Source organism: Leucoraja erinacea, chromosome 14 (genome assembly GCF_028641065.1).
Source record: "Leucoraja erinacea ecotype New England chromosome 14, Leri_hhj_1, whole genome shotgun sequence".
Taxonomy (NCBI): domain Eukaryota; kingdom Metazoa; phylum Chordata; class Chondrichthyes; order Rajiformes; family Rajidae; genus Leucoraja; species Leucoraja erinaceus.
The window spans coordinates 11730486-11747687 of NC_073390.1; the positions used below are offsets into that span (position 1 = coordinate 11730486).

Below are 17202 nucleotides of genomic sequence, written 5' to 3' on the forward strand. Positions count from 1 at the left end.
CAAAACATGGACTTTGCATAATTTCCAGGTTTGACAACCTCGTTAAGATAATTAGATATTACAATTATACGAACGGAATAATAATGAAAAATTGGCAAAGTTTAAAACCAATAAATAATTTAAAAATCTACAAATCAAGATTCTCTCAATGATTGATGAATGTAAGTACAACTGTAAAAGAGCCTTTGTTCCGAGATAGGAACAGAACATGCACCAGATGAGGATAATTGAAAATGTGTCGATTTTACTTCCAATGAAGCAATTATACCTATTGATAAGGATCAAATACTCAATTTCGTTGAAAATTGCTCTATCAGTGTTACAATTAATACATGCACCAAAATTACTCGAGGGATCTATATGTACTGAAATGCACATTACATTTGTTCACTTACTGCAAGAGCTTGATTTGACGTTGTATAAGGAACAGTTATTTTGTAAAAGGGGAACATTATATTTGGCCATTATCATTCCTGATTTGAGGTCATCCATAGCTTTACAATGAGTCTAGCTTAAGAAAATGTTCCATTGTTTGTGTTGTCCTTGCTTAATAGGCACATATAGTACACAAAAAAAGTAGATACCAGTTATTAATTTATGTTGGATAGTTGTAGATAGTAATAAGCATGAATGCTGTAAATAAATAGCTAGATTTCATCGTTGCACACTCAATCTCACTCATCTCACACCTTTTTTTAATCTCAGGTGGGAACCTGGACAGGATGGTGTAACGGAGCTTATTTTCTTTGCTGAACTACTCGCTGTAGATGGGGAAGGGCTTCAGTGCTTCATTACGACTCACCATATTGTGGACAGTTTTTAACCTTAACCACATAAACCACAGTTAGCCACCAAAACAGATCTGGCTGAATCAAACTCATACTCACAACAAATTGTGTAATTACTGAAACATTGTTCTGGGGATGATTTTGAAGATTGCTCCCATACTGGATGGTCAGATAACATTCCCAAACCATCACATGTTCCATATCAAAAGTGATGATGGCACACTGCTCCTCAAACAGTCACCCAGTTTACAAATGTGCTTGGGGGTTACTCTACACATAGACCACCAACCTCTGCTTTTTCTCATTCAGCCTGGACTCATTCTGAGACACAGCCTACATTGTGTATGAATTTATGAAGTAGGAGCAAGTGTGGGTCACCTGACTTCCTAAGCCATTTCCACATTTAAAAAGATCACGACTGATCTGATTGTAACTTCAACTCCACAGCCCATTTTCCTACAGTAACCCCATTACCCCTTTGCTTACCAAATAACTGTGGACCTCTGGATTAAAACTATTCAAGGCTCTGCTTCCACCATCCTGTGAGCAGAACTCCAAGGAATCATCATCCTCTGAGAGAAAGCATTTAGCCTCATCTCTGTCTTACATCAATGAGTCTTTATTTTTAAACAGTGGCCCATAGTTCTAAATGTTCCTACAAGAGGAAATGTTTTCTCCACATCCACTCAGTTTAAAGCCCTCGGGGGTTTTATGTGTTTCAATCAATTCACCTCTCGCTCTTTGAAACTGCAACCCAATAGGAATAGCATTTCCTCCTGTGATGTTGTCCATTCCAGGTAAACCTTCCCTGAAATGATTCTGAAGATAGGCACAAAAAGCTTGAGTAACTCAGCAGGTCAGACTGCATCTCTGGAGAAAAGGAATAGGTGACATTTCAGGTCGAGACCTTCTTCAGTCTGAGACTCGGGGGAAAGGGAAATGAGAGATATAGATGGTGATATAGAGATATATTGAATAAATGAATGAAAGGAATGATTCTATTGCATTTGCATCCTTCTATAAATCAGGAGACCAATACTGTACACAGTACTCCTGACATAGTCACACCATGCTCAAATATAACCTCCCTACTTTTGTATTCAATACCATATCAATAAATATTAACATTTGGTTTGCTGTCATAATTGCATGCTCTACCTCCAAACTAATCTTTACAAATCATGCATTCGGAAAACAAAATCCCTCTGCATGTTGACCTCTGCAATCTCTCACCATTTAAAGGGTGGCACAGTGGTGCAGCAGTAAGTTGCTGCCTTACAGCACCGGAGACCCAGATTTGATCCTGACAACAGGCATTGTCCAAATGGAGTTGTGTATGTTCTCGGAGGACCCGGAATGATCTCACGCCGTCACAGGTAGAATGTACAAACTCTGTAAGACAGCACCCGTAGTCAGGATCGAACCGAGGTCACTGGTGCTAGAAAGCAGCAACTCTACCACTAGGCCACTGTGCCGCCACAGTACCCCCTCCCCCCCCCCCCCCCCCCCCCCAAAGATGCAAGCATGGAAATAGTCCCTTCATGCTACTGATTACATATCATCTGTTCACGCTAGTTCTATGTTATTCCACTTTTGTATCCACACTCGGGGCATTTTACCAATTAACCTACAAACTCCCACATATTTGGGATATGGGAGGAAACCAGAGCACCTGGAGGAAACCCACATGGTTACAGGTGAAATGTGTAAACTCCACACAGGTAGCACCTGTTACAGGTAGTCAGGATTGAACCCAGGTCTCTGGCGCTGTGAGACAGCAGCTCTACCAGTGGCGACACATCCCCACAATTTTTGCACTCGTCACTTTATTTTCACGTTTCATGTATTTTGTGTTTTTTTATGACTGTTGGCAAATTAATTTCCCTCCTGGGATAAATAAAGTTCTATCGTACCGTATCAACATGTTGCCTTCACATTATTACCATGAATTATCTGATTTATCCAGCCCACAGACTATGACAGCAACTTCTAATATTTACCCAATCTCAGATGTTAAGCCAATCGAGCTGTAGTTTCACACTTTCTGTCTCCATTTATGAATAAAGGAGTAACAGTTGCAAATGTGTTACAATGCCCTAACTAATGGAACCTTCCTCAAATCAAGAGAATTTGTGAAAGCTAAAACCAATGCATAACAATCTCACTAAATATTTATTTTAAGACACTAGAATGGTCCATCAGGCCGCTTTTGCCTACATGCTCCAATAACATGGTCAGTATTGCTAGCCTAGTGATTGCATTTTTTGAATAGCTCCTTCTCGGTATATAGTGTGTTGGGAGGAAATGCAGACGCTGATTTACACCGAAGATAGACACTCAGCGGGACAGGCAGCATCTCTGGAGAGGAATGGGTGATGTTTCGGGTTGAGACCCCTTCTTCAGTCTAAGTTTTCAGATGTTAGATTGAACAGGGTCTCGACCCAAAACGTCTCCCATTCCTTCTCTCCAGAGGTGCTATGTATATATATCCGCTGGACTATGTCAATATGGCACAGTTGGTAGTGGACTTCCCTCTGAGTTGTAACTAACTCCAGATGCCAAGTACAAGACCATAGCATTATACAAATGAAAGTGATCTGCAGTGAAAGAAAATGGCTAGGTATTCTCGGAGTGAACTGACTAGCATTCCTCCCGAAAGCACCAACTCAACACCTTGCTATTGTGTGGTTTGTTCTGTGGAAATCGATCGCTTGCCTACATAATGTTGACAGCACTTGTAAGTTAGTAGTTAGATATGAAATACCTTTTAACGGATTAACAAATTAACGCAGGCAGTCCCTTGATTGTAGTCTGCGTGTTTCACACATTGAATCTACTGAGATTGGCTAAGTCGTCCACTTAGTCTTTGCTCCACAAACCTTCTCCCACTTCACTTCAGCTCATTTGATCAGCGTGCAAGCACGCACAAAAGAATTCGACAACAATGCATGGATTTCCGATATTCTTTATTTTTCCAGACTAGAACTAGCTGGACTGGGTTCTCAAACCTTCTTCGGTGGAAACTCATTATTCTTTCCCATCACCTTACTAAGCAGCTGAAAGGGGATGTTTACTCATGTTTAAGCAGTTCACCAAGGTTACCTAATGAATTGCAGTTCCACCTATTTTGCAGTAGGGTCCTCATATGTACCATGTGGAAGAGTGAGTATTGACAATACTACTGTGCTTATGTGCTCGAATGTAAAGGGCTTGGTTACTGACCCTTGTAAAGAACCACTGACCACGGCGTAAGATGTGCCGACCACTTCTCTAAGCTTCTCACCAGTTACCCAGGAGTTCTAGGTAAAAAATAATGGCCAACATTTCTGAGTCGGCTAGCATGGTTGTGAGGCATATTACAGTTTAAGAGCCAAAAGCTGTTTGGAATTAGCACTAAAAAGGGTAAAGCAACGTTTCCCTCCTGTGCCGATATCTGAATTTTTTTTATTGCAGCCAATGAATCACTGGTTTCGGTGTAACAAGATGCCATTTGTCTCAAATCAGTCTGGACTACTGTTACTTGTTAACTCTGGTGCTTCTGTGAGGCTGCAGGGGTGATTTAACTCTATCATGTCCATCAGAGCTTTGACAATGAACCAAAGACAAGCAAAGCCCCTGGGTTTAGGCAGAGATAACGAAACAGAACTAATAACTTTGATTAAAAAAAGAGCAACTCGGCAAGTCAGGCAGCATCTCTGGAGAACATGGATAGGTGACGGCCTGAAGTTTGGTCTCAAGGGGCAGGTGAAGAAGGGGGTGGGGGAGATGCGCATGGCAATTTTCATTTGCACAGAGAGTGGTGTGCGCGTGGAATACATTGCGGGGGCTGGTGATGGAGCCAGATAGGATAGGGATGTTTCAGAGGCTTTTAGATGGGCTAATGGAAGTGTAGGGAATGGAGGGATGGGGATCAAAGATAGACACAAAGTGCTGGAGTAACTCAACGGTTCAGGCAACATCTCTGGAGAAAAGGTATGGGTGACGTTTCGGGTCGGGATACTTCATCATTCAGAATGAAGAAGGTTCCCGCCTGATACAACACCCATCCTTGTTTCCAGAGATGCTGGCTGATCCGCTGAGTTACTCCAGCATCTGCAGTTCCTTTCTACACGGGATATGGATCATGCACGGGCAGATAAGATCAGTTTAACTTGGCGTCATATACAGCAAAACTTTGTGGGCCGAAGTGCCTGTTCCTGTGCTGTACTGTTCTATGGAAGCTTTCTATTGTGGAGGCATTCAAAGATTTTAAATGGTTTTGAGACAAGCGAGTTTTCAATAGCTTCAGGATGGGGTGATATTGATAGACTGCCTGAAGCCAAATCACTGCTTTGACCCAACTCAGCCTCACAATGTGCTTCCCTGGTTCAGTTCAGCATCATCTTGTTCATTCTTTTACATCTGGAAAGAGTAAGTGTGGGCTGTTGGGCACCACAGGTGGTGAAGTTGGGCATCAGGCCGAGTCCTGTACAATCCAGCACATATAAACATTTGTCTCATCAGAGGCACTGCTTCCTCTTCTTGAAGCGAGAGTCAACCTGTTGGTGGGCTTTCAGTCGCACAATATGAAGTTGCAGTTCTACAGTTGCACCAGTTGCATTCTGCAGTTTTGTTTTTTTGCCCATCCCTATCCTATAAGATATATGATGATTACAGCTAGATGTTGTAGAGGCAAAGATGGAAAAACTCTTCACATTCGACAACATATTTTCCCCACAGATTGCCAAAGATAATAGCACTGTAAAGATCTATTTTATTTACTGGGGGCAACAAAATTTGGATGCAAATGGTAAAGACACATGATATTTATGGTGGCACATTGGTGCAGTGGTAGGGTTGCTGCCTTACAGTGCCAGTCAGACCCGGGTTCGATCCTGACTGCGGGTGTTGTATGTACAGGGTTTGTACGTCCTTCACGTGATCACATGGGTTTTCTCCGAGATCTCTGGTTACCTCCCACATTCCAAAGACGTACAGGTATGTAGGTTTATTGGCTTGGTATAAGTGTAAATTGTCGCTAGTGTGTGTAGGGTAGTGTTAATGTGCAGGGATCATCGCTCGTTACGGACTCAGTGGGCCGAAGGGCCTGTTTCCGCACTGTATCTCTAAATTAAAAATTTGATGATATTCATGCTGATCAGGGAAGATTATAATTTGTTGGTCGATAAATATATTGAATTTGTTCCATACAGTGGATGCAATAGGCCTCCGAACCTCGCTACATATACAGTTTTAACATCAACAAACAATTGCAAGATTAGGATTTACCTTTCAGTACGTGTGCTACATTGTAGAGTCAGGATTAAAAAACTCCAGAGGAGAGGGAGAAAGGAAAAGAAAGGAACGATGCAGGTAGATGAGGAAAACCATCTAAAACCAATTAAATGCTGATCTGATTGGGGATACACAAAAATACTGGAGAAACTCAGCGGGTGCAGCAGCATCTGTGGAGTGAAGGAAATAGGCAACGTTTCGGGCCAAAACCCTTCTTTAGACTATGTAAAATGAATGATAGAAGATAGTCTGAAGAAAGGTCTCGACCCGATACATCACCCATTCCTTCTATCCAGAGATGCTGCCTGGCCCGCTGAGTTATTCCAGCATTTTGTGTCTATCCTCGATGTAAACCAGAATCTGCAGTTCCTTCCTACACACGTAAAATGTATGGACAGTTTTGGGAGGTAGTGATGTGGCTGATATGCTCACCTGGGATTTGGGGGTGAATCTTGTGAGGAAAAGGATTAGGAATATAAATGGAGATGCAAGAACATTCATATCCTTGAATCTTGAGCAAAACATGAAGTGATGGAACTCAATGGGTCAGGCAGCATCTGTGGAGAGAGTGGACGGGTTGTCCATTTTGGTTAAGCCACGTTTGGAGTGTTGCATACAGTTCTTGCCGGCCACTACAGGAAAGCTGTGGAGGCTTTGAAGAGGGTGCAGAAGGGGTTTACCAGATTGCTGCCTGGTTTGTACAGTATTAGCTCTTAAGAGAAGCTGTACAAACTTGGATTGTTTTCTCTGGATTATCTGAGACTGAGGGGAGAACTATAAAATTATGAGAGTCCCACCAGGGTGGAAATGTTAAAGACTAGAGACCATATCTTTAATATGAAAGGGGGATCTTGTGGGGCAAGATTTTTTACTCAGATAATGGTGAGTACCTGTAATAGAAACATAGAAAATAGGTGCAGGAGGAGGCCATTCGGCACTTTGAGCCTGCACCGCCATTCAATATGATCATGGCTGATCATCCACTCAGTATCCTGTACCTGCCTTCTCTCCATACCCCCTGATCCCTTTAGCCACAAGGGCCACATCTAACTCCCTCTTAAATATAGCCAATAAACTGGCCTCAACTACCTTCTGTGGCAGAGAATTCCAGAGATTCACCACTCTCTGTGTGAAAAATGTTTTTCTCAAATCTGGTCCTGAAAGATTTCCCCCTTATCCTTAAACTGTGAACCCTTGTTCTGGACTTCCCCAACATCGGGAACAATCTTCCTGCATCTAGCCTGTCCAACCCCTTAAGAATTTTGGAAATTTCTATAAGATCCCCCCTCAATCTTCTAAATTCTAGCGTGTACAAGCCTAGTCTATCCAGTCGTTCTTCATATGAAAGTCCTGACATCCCAGGAATCAGTCTGGTGAACCTTCTCTGTACTCCCTCTATGGCACGCTGCCAGGGATGGTCGTGGAGGTAGATATAACAGTGGAGTTTAAGAGGCTTTTAGATAGGCTCATGGAGGGACATATTCAGGTAATGGAGGGGCACTGATCATATGCAGGTACAGTAGATGAGATTAGGTTAGCTTAGCATCATGTTCAGCACAGATATTGTGGGCCAACAAGCCGGTCCCTATGCTATACCTTTCCATGTTCTATGTTCTGACCCACTGAGTTCCTCCAGCACTTTATATATTGCTTAGGAATACAAATGGGAGCTTAACGGGTAATAACAACAAGATATTTGCGCTGAACCACTAGCCCTAGATAAATAAACGTCATCGCGGCTCATAAATCTGAACTTTGCTAGGGCAGTTAAACTGTTTCTTTAAAAGCTCCTTTGGTGAAATGGCTATGGGCAGCTTTCAACTTACAAGAAATTGGATTTAAGGTTGCAAATTCCAACACTCGAAGGCTACGGTTCCAATGAGTCCCTGTATCCAACTTTCTCCTTTTCTACATTACATTCCCTGTTGCCTTTACAAAGCGGTGACCACCCGCTATTTTAGTTGGTGTCATGAGCTGCCCTGTTTTTTTTCCCCCCTAATTTCCAAGCCCAAGCCGCTCTCCAAAGTAATGCAGGTGCGTGTTTCTTTAATGAGAGCCTTTAAAAGTGTTGGAATAGTAACAGTGAAGCTGCTGTTTCGGGCTGCCAGTCTGTTTTTCATTAACAACCCAACAAATGAAATTCCTTTTCACCATCACCCAAGGCTGGATTTCAACTATCATGCAGCAATAATTATATGCTGGGCGGGAATCCATTCAAAAAATTACAAAACACACTGTGTGACAAGCATGTAACTGAATAAGTTTCAACCTATTTTTTTTTTGAAGCAGGGAGTCACTTGGTTTCTATTTAGGACGAAAGGGAAACTTTGGGTTATTAAGGTTGTAAGGGCGAGTTGCTGTACGAAATGGAGAACCCCCTAGGTAGAACAGAGGGCACGATAACTAGAAACAGATCGGGGTGGAGGCCTGGGAGCTGATTGCGATGGAGTTTAAGCTGCACTACTGTATGGTAAAACTCATCTGTACTCCAGCCACTTAGTCTGATTGGGGATCGACACAACTAGCTGGAGTAACACAGCGGGACAGGCAGCACCTCTGGAGAGAAGGAATGGGTGACGTTTCTTCAGAGACCTGAAACGTCAGCCATTTCTTCTCTCCAGAGATGCTGCCTGTCCCGCTGAGTTACTCCAGCTTTTTGTGTCTATCTTCGGTGTACACCAGCATCTGCAGTTCCTTTCTACACACTTAGTCTGATTGGTCCCAGTCACACATTGAGTCCTATTTTCCTCCACCAGCTGTAACAAAACATTAATAACGTGACTGGCATATTCAGAATAAAATGATTCTGAAATGAACTTTCTTTAGACTCTGCTCGAGTTTCTTAAGGCACACGAGCATAAATCCAGCATGGTATCAGGTGTTGTTTTCAGGGAATGAAGGGGCCCAAGGCAGCTACCACTATATGTGTCTATGTGGAATATTGGGAAGAAATGGCATAGGTTCTCAGTGAGGGACACCAGGTATTTATGAGCGCACGTTAAGAGACACATTTAACTTTCAGGAGATATTTAGAGTACTTTAAAATAGTTTTCTAGCCTTTGCCAATTGAAGGCTTTGACGAGAATTGATAGCAGCTCACATCCTTAAATCTAAAACCTCCATTTGTTTGGCTTTTTATATGTAAAGAAAAACACTCCTGCTGTAAAGTGAAACAGGATAGTGCATCTGGTGAGGAAGTAACTTGCTGACAAGTAGCAAGATTAGGGATCCCTCATTATATTGAGGAACTTTGCGTCTGTCTTGGGACAGGAACATGGATTATGAGCAGTGGTGATTAGTGGATGCTGTTCAGGAAATTCCAGCAGTCCGATGGTCTGTTAGCACACAGCCCACTGATTCATATGTCATCTGCTAGCTATAAACTCCAAATTTGCTGTAAACCCATTATTTAAACACACTTGAAATAAGACATTGAACAAGTTAATTAGCTGGGTGATTAGAAACTAACCGCGCTGTTGGGAACGCATTCCATTTGTAATATTGGTGCATGCACATCCGAGAAACAAAAAAAAAAAAAATGCATTTGAGCATTTTAAGAAAAGGTTGGAAATTCTGGCAAACCACAGCTCTGCAACTTTCTGCTTCAGTTTGTGAATAGGTTACCTTTCAACACACTTAAAACAAGGATGATTTAATAGATTGCTTTGTCCTTAATGAAAAATGCCCCCAGCCTCAACCCAAACAAAGCATCTAATGTGCGGTTGGCTTTTTTTTTTCCTTTGGCAAGGCCGCTCTGTACTGATAAGGCCGTTGCTCGCTATTCTCTAAGGACTGGAGCTGCTGGAAGACTGCAACGGACCTCATCCCCTGTTACTTCTGATGCGGGTGATCTTCCGACTCCACGGCGCCAACCACAACATGTTACCCACCGTGAGAGAGCAGGACGCAGGCACGGGCGGTCAGGAATTATCGTCTATCATACTGATTGACGAAACCAAGAGTGAGTAGAAAAAATAAACACGAACAGAGACTGCAGTGTTTAGGGCAGTCAGCTGGGAGTTTCAGTATTTGGCCTCGGTGATCCCAGTCTCATGGTGGGTTATCTTTCCCTTCTGCTATCATTTATCATAACTCTAAGGCCAGGGAGAAACAAAACCCGGACCATTCTCTTGGTTACATTCACTCTGCCTTTCTCCTTCTCCGAACCTTCTTCCTTTTAACACAACAGCCCATCACTTCCCACCCCCACCCCCCTCTCCCGCCCCCTCACAAAAGCCCCATCTCTTCACATCCCAATCCCTGACGCACAATGAAATCCAACACCATTGCAAGCTCCCATTCAAGTCATCAACCTGTATTATTTTATCGATTCAGAAATGTATGTACATTTATGTTAGCGTAGACAAACAGGGTTCAATATTTAACTAACACAGAGGCTAAATTATACTAAAATAAAATGCCTTCTGATAGCAGATTTTTTTCTTCCCTCTTATGTGCTTATCACACATATGCAGAAAACCGGACTGTAGAACCTGTTTCAAATTTAGAAGATTCCTATGTGTCTGGAGAAGGGATCCGACCCGACACGTCGCCTATTCCTTTTCTCCAGAGATGCTGCCTGACCCACTGAGTTACTTCAGCACTCTGTGTCCATCTTTAGACGAGTCCAATTTCATTTCTATCGTCACTGTGTTTGTTGTAAAACATGTTAAATTGCACACATATCAAACAACTCGATATTGAACCACAGAGTAATCAGGTATGGCTCATTCTCTTTAGGCTGTTTCTATCCATAGGTCATCCCCACTCGCTACAACGTTCAAGAAGGGACTGCAGATATTGGAAAATCGAAGGTAGACAAAACTGCTGGAGAAACTCAGCGGGTGCGGCAGCATCTATGGAGCGAAGGAAATAGGCAACGTTTCCGGCCGAAACCTGTCTTCAGACTGAGGGCAACGTTTCGGCCCGAAACGTTGCCTATTTCCTTTGCTCCATAGATGCTGCAGCACCGGCTGAGTTTCTCCAGCATTTTTGTCCACTTGCTACAACCACTTGTACACACCGGGTGGGGATTATAAATTGATCACCTGTGTTGCTTGCAACAAGAGGACATTCAGGGTGGTTCATTTACTCAGTCACATCCCCGCAAGGTGCTTCGATATGGCTGACTTCACTTCAGTTATTTTCACCTAGACCAGCCTCAGGTAAGCCATGCTCACTTCAACTGCAAGCAGCCAGATCCGAATCACTAACATCTCTGGAATTTCACGGGAAGCCCGGAATGGTTTACCTGCTTCGGGCAGCAAGTGCGCAGGGAGATCTTAATGAGATCTTAATGCTGTCTACTTCAGTAACTCATTGTCAAGACCGGGTATAGAATGAGCCCACGTTAATTGTCAATATTAATGATATGCTGATGTGTTTCCGCTCCCTCTGAAGGATTAAAAAGAAATGGTCTTAGATACGTCTTGTTCATTGACCAAAGAATACGGGAACGCTGTACATAATGTGGTCATTCGTAAATGGAATTAAGGACTCTGTTCACGCATGATTTAATAGTTCAATGCACCTACATCCAAAGAATCTTTAGATGTATGGCTTTTAGACGAGAGGGTCTTTACTTGTAGATCAAAGCTTGCTGAATTCAATATTGCTACACACTTTGCTTAGAATTCAATGTGCAGTCATTAATACCACTTAAATAAAGTGGCAAACAGGTTTAAAGTTTAGAGATACAGTGTGGAAACAGGCCCTTCGGCCCACCAAGTCCGTTTTGACCAGCGATCCCTGTACACGAGCACTATCCTGCACACCAGGGACAATTTACAAGTTTTACCAAAGCCAATTAACCTACAAACCTGTATGTCTTTAGAGCAGTGGTTCCCAACCTTTTTTTGGCCATGCCCCACCTAATCACCTCTAAAATCCTGATGCCCCCCCCCCCCATGTGGTGATATATAATTCTTATAATTTAAAAAGTGAACTCCGTTTCAGCTGAAGAAGCTTAAAACGCCAATACCTTGTTTTAAACAAGCTTCAAAAGAACATGGCATCCATGAAAAAGAAAAAATGAAATATATGTTTCAAAACATATAATAGAGAACTATTTGAATCGCATTTCTAAATCCAATTCAATAAATAAGGTTCTCCCATGACCTCGCACGCTTCGTACGACATGCATGAAGAGCGATGGCGCGGTGATTATGTAATAACTACACAATAAAGACCTTTTTTACCCCCAAAAAATTATTTACTCAAAATAACATCTGAAACATAAACTACATATGTTTACCTGATGGAAAATCCAAAAAAATAAAAATCAAAAATTTGGACCCAGACCTCCTCAGTCGTGCTCAATTGCCCCCCTTAAAAATCAAATTGCCCCCCTGTGGGGCGTACGCCCCACGTTGGGAACCACTGCTTTAGAGTGTGGGAGGAAACTGGAGCACCCGGGGAAAACCCATGAGGTCACTGGGAGAACGTACCAACTACACACAGACAGCACCCATAGTCAGGATCGAACATGGGGCTGATGCTGTAAGGCAGCAACTTTACCGCTGCACCACCATGCTGCCCCATAGGTTCAATCTCCATTCCCAAACTGGGTAGTAACCGGTCGATATTGCACCTCCCACACTAGGCGTAATGAATTTAAAACCTAGCAAAACATGCTGTCTGAACCAGGAGTGAAAGTAACTTAATTTTCTTGATCAGTGTAGTCATGTTGAAACATAGAAATATAGGAGCAGGAGCAGGAGTAGGCCATTCGCCCTTCCAGCCAGCACCGCCATTCAATATGATCATGGCTGATCATCTAAAATCAGTACCCTGTTCCTGCTTTTTCCCCCATATCCCTTGATCCCTTTAGCCCTCAGAGCTAAATCTAACTTGACCATTTCTTATCAGCATGACATAAAGTGCTGGCGTAATTCAGTGAGTCAAGCAGAATTTCTGGACAACATGGATAGGCGATGTTGTGGGTCGGGACCCTTCTTCAATGTGAAGATGAGTCCCAACCCAAGACATTGTCTATCTATCTCCTCTAGGGGTACTGCCATACCTGCTGAGTAACACCAGCACTTTGTGTTTTACTCAAGATTCCAACATCTGCAGTTCCTTTTGCCTCGTCTCAGCCCAGTTGCAACTCAACATTGTGTTGGCCACTTTCTAACAGAGTCACAGAGTCATACAGCATGGAAACTAGCCCCTTGGTCCAACTCGTCCGCGCCAACCAAGATCTAAGCTGGTCCAATTTGTCTGTGTTTGGCCAACATCCCTTTAAACCTTTCCTATCCATGTACCTGTCCAAGTGTCTTCTAAATGCTGTTCTCGTATCTGCCATTATACTAGATACTATTATATTGTATCTAGTATAATGGCAGCTCGTTCTATCTACCCACCAACCTCTGAGTGGAAAAGTTGCCCCTCAGGTTCTTATTAAATCTTGCCCCTCTCACCTCAAACATATGTTCTCTTATTTCCCCTGGTACATATACTTTCAACTCTTGGTATTGTCACAGAATACAACATTTTAACGTACTTCCCGGGGTAAATAAAACACAAAATTTGACAACACTCCACCTAAGCAGATAGCATGGGAGATAGCTGACAATTGAGAGAGGGAAATATTTGGAGGAGCAAATAGAGGGAGGGTTTAGGGAACATGTAACAGAGTTTGGGGTCTTGGCAAATAAAGAAGAATGGCCAATTAACACGATAATTACGTGCAGACTTGCAGGTGGGAAGTAATTGTGGAAAAAGCAAAGGAGAATTAGAAAACTAGGACATGATTGTAGGTCAGCAAACAGGGCTATAGACTACCGAGGAAAGGAAAAAATACTTGCAGATACATGGACACTTTCACAAAGGTAAAATGTCCGACAACTGCTCTATAGCAAAGAACATATCTTCTATGTCTGATTTCTCTGCAATATAATAAACATGTCTGCCTACCCATTTCTTCTTAGCAAGCTCCCAGCAACAAAACAAAAAATCTGATTATGACTCAGATACTGGAGGTAATGTTGGCTGAGGGATAACATTTCAACGGGTCGTTGCAGAGAACAATTCCAGTTCTTCTTCAGGACAGCTTGATTCATTCTTTCAGGTTAGCCGAAGAGGTAGACAGCATTTAGCATCTCATTCAAAAGATGGGACCTCTGAGACAGGCATGTTACATGGCTAAGGCTGAATATATGCATTAATAACTCCAATAAACAGCATTAAGAAAGAAAAAGAAGATTAATAACGGCTGTTATTGTGTCCATTGGGAGTCTCTCTTTTCCGTTACATTACACTATTGGCTCATAATGGGAGTGCAGAAAGATAAAGCGGCATTCTAGCATACATTGCACTCATTCACCCCTGAAGGAAGAAGTCTCGCACCTGCGTTTGCATGTGTGGCTCTATTCTATGCTCTATTCTCTTGGCAGCCATTTATTAACAGGAGAAGTACATGAGTAAGACTGACATGTTCTCATTGCATTCAAACGACTCTGTTATTCCTTTATAGAGCAAACTGGAGGTCTCTCTTTGGTTGCACATTTTCTATTTAAATCACATACTTCATAGTGCAACAAATGCATGCCAAACATGTTGTTCAAGAAGGAACTGCAGATGCTGGAAAATCGAAGGTACACAAAAATTCTGGAGAAACTCAGCGGGTGCAGCAGCATCTATGGAGGAGGAGAGCTTCTTCAAAGTAGGCATACCTTGAGAAAATTTCGCAGTGGAGTAGACAAAGTGTTCAAGAAGGAACTGCAGAAGCTGGAAAATCGAAGGTGCACAAAAATGCTGGAGAAACTCAGCGGGTGCAGCAGCGTCTATGGAGTCTGAAGAAGGGTTTCGGCCCGAAACTTGGCCTATTTCCTTCGCTCCATAGATGCTGCTGCACCCGCTGAGTTTCTCCAGCATTTTTGTGTACCTTGCATGCCAAACATATTGGTTTCCTTGCGGGGAACTCGAACTGCTTGTTTTCAAATGAATGCGTACCAAAAAAAAATCTTTTGAGAGGCGTTGACAAATATAAAGCAATTCTGCGGTGTAAGGACGGAGATGTAATTCTGCTTTGAAGAGATCCAAATGCAGTATAAATCTAAAGCAGTACAAAATTAGAAAAGCTTACCCAACATAAAAGGACATGTGCCAACCATAAAGGCATCTCCCAAAATGAAGACTGAAACATTGCTGACGTTGAAAAAAATGCCAGTGGATGCAGAGGAAATTAGGAAATCAAGTTTCCTGACTTAGTGTATCCAAAGTGCATTGATCAAGCTGTGGAAACTCAATCCAAAAATAAAACAGTCATCAAAAAAACTCTGCATAAAATGATGGAGATGGTTTCTATTCTGTTGACAATTTGATAGTGAAATGTGATTGATATCATTTTAGAATGAAGTTGCATACCGAGTAGAATTATATCCTTAAAATAACCGTTTAGATCCAAAAAGCTTCACTTAAGGAAGACCTTTGTAGCCGACACGCATTACAGGCAACAGAAATGAAGAACTGCAGATGCTGATTAATACACAAAAGGGCACAAAGTGCTGGAGTAACTTAGCAGGTCAGGCGGAATCTCTGGCGAACATAGATAGGTGACGTTTCGGAGAAGTTATCCAGAGATGCTGCATTACCTGCTGAGTTATTCCGGCACTGTGTGCATTTTTTAAGCATTACAGGCAAGGGCTTTAGTCAAGAATGTAGATTTCACCATAAGAGTCACAGTGGAGCAGCAGGTAGAGCTGCTGCCTCACGGTGCCAGAGATATGGGTTTGATCCTGACCTCTGATGCTGTCTGCGTAGAATTTGAACATTGCCCCTATGACCATGTGGGTTTCCACTGGGAGAAACATAGAAACATATAAATTAGGTGCAGGAGGAGGCCATTCGGCCCTTCGAGCCAGCACGCCATTCATTGTGATCATGGCTGATCGTCCCCTATCAATAACCCGTGCCTGCCTTCTCCCCATATTCCTTGACTCCACTAGCCCCTAGAGCTCTATCTAACTCTCTCTTAAATCCATCCAGTGACTTGGACTCCACTGCCCTCTGTGGCAGGGAATTCCATAAATTCACAACTCTCTGGGTGAAAAAGTTTTTTCTCACCTCAGTCTTAAATGACCTCCCCTTTATTCTAAGACTGTGGCCCCTGGTTCTGGACTCGCCCAACATTGGGAACATTTTTCCTGCATTTAGCTTGTCCAGTCCTTTTATAATTTTATTATAGCTCTGGTTTTCTCCCACATTCTAAAGACATGCAGGTTTGGAGATTAATTGGCAAATGTAAATTGTAAATTGTCCCCAATGTATAGGATAGTGCTGGTGTATGGGGTGATTGCTGGTCAGCGTGGACTCAGTGGGCCGAATGGCTTGGTTCCACGCGGTATCTCTAGAGTCTAAAGTCTAAACACTCCGATTTCCTCTCACATCCCAAAGACGTGTGGATTTGTAGGTTGATTGGCTTCTGTAAATTTGCTCCCCGTGGGTTGGTAGTGGAAGCGAAGGTGGCGTAACATGGAACTAGTGTGAACGGGTGATCAATGATTGGCGTGGACTCGGTGTGCCAAAAGGCCCATTTCCATGCTTTAAACTAAACTAAACTAAACTAAACTAAACTAAAAGTCCTTGAGCCATTCCTTAACAGGAACTGTTACCCTCTTCTAACCCCATCTGATCTAATCATGGACTTTTACACATTTACCAAATTTCCTTTTTGCTCAAAGGAGAAATATTATATTTATTGGTTGAATCAGCTGACGGCGATGCTCTATCTGCTCTGATGATCCGGTTGAGGCACACGTAATTGTGCAGGACAGTGATATTAAATAACAACAGCATCCGGTTTGTTTCAGTGAAGACAAGTGCTCTGATTGAGGATGGAAACTGATCCGAATTCTCAACACTGTCGGGCGGCACGGTGGCGCAGCGGTAGAGTTGCTGCCTTACAGCGCTTGCAGTGCCGGAGACCCGTGTTCGATCCCGACTACTGGTGCTGCCTGGACGGAGTTTGTACCTTCTCCCCGTGACCTGTGTGGATTGTCTCCGAGATCTTCGGTTTTCTCCCACACTCCAAAGACGTACAGGTGTGTAGGTAAATTGGCTTGGTAAATGAAAAAAAAATGCCCCTCGCATGTGTAGGATAGTGTTAATATGGATCACTAAACTAAACAAAACTAAAAGT

At 42.7% G+C, this 17202-nt stretch overlaps 1 protein-coding gene and 1 long non-coding RNA gene across 2 annotated transcripts in view; one reads left to right on the top strand and one right to left on the bottom strand.

Annotated features, from left to right (window-relative positions):
- LOC129703274 (histone-lysine N-methyltransferase MECOM-like) overlaps window positions 1-17202 on the bottom strand; it is a 703041-nt gene that overhangs the window by 228182 nt on the left and 457657 nt on the right. The window lies entirely within an intron of this gene.
- Window positions 6324-17202, top strand: part of LOC129703276 (uncharacterized) — a 30950-nt gene continuing 20071 nt past the window's right edge. The window contains exon 1 of the long non-coding RNA XR_008724536.1: window positions 6324-10023. This is a non-coding gene — a long non-coding RNA (uncharacterized LOC129703276). The remainder of the gene's footprint in view (window positions 10024-17202) is intronic.